Raw genomic sequence first — 4773 nt, 5'->3', positions numbered from 1 at the left:
GCGCCAGCGGCGCAAGCGCAGTCCGCTAGCGGGGGGGGCGGGGCTGGGGCGGAGTCACACGCCGGAAGTCGGCTGCTGAATATTCATGAGCTTGAGGCCGCGCGGGTTATCGTGATCAAAGCCGCTTGATTTCATTTCCTGCGTCTGAGCAAATCAGGGCCGCCGAGCGCCCACGTTTCTGTGGGAGAGGTGGCCTTGCACGTCCGAGGCTTCGACCCCAGGCGACCTCTCCAGTCCGCGTGCGCGTCGTGGCTCCGCTGGCAGCTCTGCTAATGGCTCTCAGCGTCCCCTCCCGCCCCCGGGCCTTTGTCCCCGCGGTTCCTTGGGTCTGGTCCATTCTCCCTTCTATTTCTGACAATCTATTTAAAACAGCTCAGGCTCCCTGAGGACTGGGGCCGTGTCTCCTTTGTCCTCCTCGAATTATTCTGCACCTGACACCCAGAAAATCTGCAAGGCTGGGATGAATGGGAGCCTTTCTTACGGGAAAGAGGAAAGGGCCCCTCCCATCTGGGAGCCAGCCTGGCAGTCCCAGGAGGCCTTGATGTCCTCCTCCTGGACATAAACAATTTCCCGGAACACCAACAGCACGCAAGGCCATTCTGTCACCATGATGGAGTGAGGCATAAACACGTGTTTGCACGCAGATGAAAAAAAAACAGGAATATTGTTGGAACCGCAAAAAGACCAAACGTTTTCCTCATTCTGTCTCTTACCCATAACTGCTGTCTTCTTTAAAGCCTTAGCCTCGGTTCACTTTAAATATTTATGAAGACAGCCAGTCACAGAATTGTGTCGCTTCCTGACAGTGTCTAATCCAGAGTTAAACCCACTTGCTTGAACCCTCCGTAAGTCACTTCACCCAAGCCCAAATCCTGTAATAACTCCTCTTTCACACCCCCTTGTTGAATGAAGCAAGTGCAGTCTTCCTGCTGGAAAGAGGCAGAAGAACCTGTTTTTCAACTACAGCTGTGTTTCCGGTGGTCTTCACACTTGCTGGTTTTCTCATTTCATTAGTCACCCACTAAAGGGTGGACATTCCGTTCACTGCTGTATTCCGACGTCTGGGGCAAGGCCTGGCTCAGGACAAAGTACTCAGGTTTTGCTGGATGACAGTGGGATCTTGGGGGGGGGGGGGCAGGCACCTCAGGAACCACTGTTGCTGCTGCCTGCACAGCCTGCTCTGCTCAGAACAGCTCTCCCCCTGAATGTCCCCTGCCGGCCAGGCGACCCTTGTGACAGGATATTGTGTTAGTGCCCTAAGACCATTCCTGGCCCCCTGAGAGTAGGTGATTTTCCAGTGACCAAGGCTGATGAATTAGGAGAAGTCCTAGACTGGCCCAGTTCTGTCACTGAAATCCATGGAGGGCTTGGCTTGGGTGTGACACATGACCCTGTAAAATACACTCCAGCCACCCAGATACCTCACTTTCCCCTGAATGTACCACATACCCAAAAAGACTTGACCTGGAGTGTCTTTCCCTTCCTGGAGGACTCCCGCAACACTTGTCAGCTTTGCTTAAATGCTACCTCCTCCATGAAGCCTTCTCTGATTACCCTATTCCCCCCACCCCAACCCCCTGCCCTGTCCCCATTCCCTTCTCCAGGCAGTCAGTTGCTCTCTTCTTGGTGCTCTCCCTGCTCTGGGTCCCGATGCCTGGCATATGGTAGTTAGCACAGCGTGTCCTCACCATCTGCCTACCCACAAGTTTGGGAGGAGGGTTGAGCTGGAATCCCAGCAACTAATCCTGGCCTCGAGTAGAGTGGTGCTTCCAGAATGCTTGCAAAACAGAGGAATTAGGGAAGGAGGAAAGAAGTCCATGACTGCCTTAAAAAAAGAAAGAATGAATGAATGTGTAAACGACATAACCAGGGGATAGATGAATGAATGAACACGTGAGATAGTGGATGGGCAGAGAACGAAGAGCCTGAGAGCAGCCATGTCCCCATCACTACCCTACCCCCACCCCCAGCTCCAGGTCTGGCATAGAGCCAGCATTTGGCAGAAAGCTGCTGGTCGGAAGTGGAATGAATGAATGAAATTAATGACTGCACCAGCATGGGGGGGGGGGTATGTGGGCGCATTGGAGTCCGTGATAACAACCTCAGTGTCCAAGCCTAGTCTAGGTGCGTCTACATGTTTATCCTCCTGAGTTACAAGTAAGGAACTGAGGCCCAGAGGGGTGGGGGAACGGGTCAGGGTCACACAGACTCAAACCCAGCACTCTGGGCACAGGTCTGAGGGCCAGCTTGATCACGAGTCTTAAGAATGGAAAGACCATGACCCCCAGCAGGCCTTGGTGGGGTCCCTCCCTGGGGCACCCTTCTAGGACCGAGGCCAGTTTCAGTGTCCTCTTCCAGGACTCCCACTACTGGCTGCCCCACAAGTGTGGACTGGGACCCAGAGCACCACCTCCTCTGCCACCAGAGGGCAGCAGAGCTCCACCCAGGTGCACCTGCTGGCCTGTGCCCAGGAGGCCCAGGACTAAGGTGCTTTGCAGTCTGGCAGACCCAGCGCCAAAGACTGGCTCTACCTACTCTGGAGTGTGGGCTGGGGAAGCAACTTAACCTCTTGAAGGCTTTTTCTTTATGCACAAGTAAGTAACAAATCCACCTTGACACCTGGCTGTGAATGAAACGATGTGACGGACTTTCAGCATCCTGATACTCAACAGTGGGGTGACCACATATCCCAGTTGGGGGCCAGGACTGGGGAGTTTCTAAGGATGCAGGACTTTCAGTGTTAAAAGGAGAACTGGGGCATCTGGGTGGCTTAGTCGTTAGCGTCTGCCTTTGGCTTAGGTCCTGGTCCCAGAGTCCTGGGATCAAGCCCTGCATCGGGCTCCCTGCTAGGCAGGAAGCCTGCTTCTCCCTCTCCCACTCCCCCTGCTTGTGTTCCCTCTCTCGCTGTCTCTCTCTGTCAAATAAAAAAAAAATTTTTTTTTAAGGAGGAGAATCTTGGGCCAACTGGCACAGCTAGTCGCGCTGGAGGGGTGGGCACTCCTTTCATTTTTCAGTTGTGGTTGGTATGTAGAGAAATAAAACAGCAAAAATGTTTACGACTATTCTGTAATTTAAGTTTCTCATGGAATTAGCAAGTCATTGGTCTTTTTTTTTTTTTTTAAGATTTTATTTATTTATTTGACACAGAGAGAGAGAGATCACAAGTAGGCCGAGAGGCAGGCAGAGAGAGAGGAGGAAGCAGGCTCCCCGCTGAGCAGAGATCCCGATGCGGGGGCTCATTCCCAGGACCCTGAGATCATGACCTGAGCTGAAGGCAGAGGCTTAACCCACTGGGCCACCCAGGTGCCCCATCAAATAAATAAATCTTTTTAAAAAGACAAGCATACACGTACCATACAACCCAGCAATCTCACCGCTAGGCATTACTCCAGAGAAATAATTGTCAGGCTGTGATATATCCACATGGGGATGTACTGCTGAGGAATAAAAAGGAAGAAACTATTGATATTTGCAACCACATGGATGAATTTCAAAAGCATTATGCTTGGTGCATGAAGCCGGATTCAAAAGGCTACAACCTTTTGAATGATTCCATTGCTTGACATTCTGGAAAAGCCAAAATGATACGGACAGAACGCAGCTCAGTAGATGCCAGGGGCCAAGGGCAGGAGGAGGGATCTGACTTTTAAGGGTGATGGACTTGTTGTATGTCTGTATTGGGGTCGTGGTTATGCAAACATACACGTTTGTCAGACTCATGGATGTTTATGTTTAAGAAGGGTGAATGTGGGGCACCGGGGTGGCTCAGTCATTAGGTGTCTGCCTTCAGCGCGGGTCATGATCCCAGGGTCCTAGGATCAAGCCCAACCTCAGGCTCCCTGCTCAGAGGGAAGCCTGCTTCTCCCTCTCCCTCTGCCGCTCCCCCTGCTTGTGCTTTCTCTCACATAAATAAATAAAATCTTAAGGGGAAAAAAAAAAGCCCTTCTGAGACAGACATTCTTTTTAAACTTCTAAATCGTGAGATGAAACACACACGCAGAAAAAAATGTAGAAAAACAAGACACCAAACTAACACCCGTGGGACTCCATTCCCATCAAGGTCTAGAACACGGACCTCAGGCCACTCCTGATGCTCCAAATCACGACGGCCCCCACCCCACCATCCCGAGGTAACCCCTCTCCTGGCTTGAATGGTAATCGCTCTCCACCTCTTCTTAATATCTTTATATTTTCACCCCCGAACCGTACATCCCTAAAATTCATGCGGTGGGTTCTGTTTCTGGAGCTCCGCCTACTAGGAATCTGTCTGAGGGCATCTTCCTCCCTGTGCTCACCTGTTTTCTTACTTAAGAGCATTAGTTGTTGGGGCACCTGAGTGGCTCAGTGGGTAAAAGCCTCTGCCTTCGGCTCAGGTCATGATCCCAGGGTCCTGGGAACGAGCCCCCGCATTGGGCTCTCTGCTCAGCGGGGAGCCTGCTTCCTCCTCTCTCTCTGCCTGCCTCTCTGCCTACTTGTGATCTCTCTCTGTCAAATAAATAAATAAAATCTTAAAAAAAAAAAAAAGAGCATCAGTTGTCAAAAAAAAAAACCTATATTCATTCAAATACAGTCAAATCTACCACACTTCCTCTGTGTAGGGCTTTCTGTGTCCTATTTTTAAAAATCTGTTCTTACCGCAAAGTTCTGAAGAAACACCCCTCTGTTACCTATTAGCGCTCTCTTGGCGTGCCTTTCCCATTTGGATCTGCCATTTCCCTAAAACTGTTTTGGGGGTGTCAGTGGATGTCAAGTCAAGAACTAATTTCATTTTTT

Source organism: Mustela lutreola, chromosome 17, assembly GCF_030435805.1.
Source record: "Mustela lutreola isolate mMusLut2 chromosome 17, mMusLut2.pri, whole genome shotgun sequence".
NCBI classification, from domain to species: Eukaryota; Metazoa; Chordata; class Mammalia; order Carnivora; family Mustelidae; genus Mustela; species Mustela lutreola.
The sequence above is the reverse complement of the archived record's forward strand: the minus strand, read 5'-3'. Positions refer to the sequence as shown.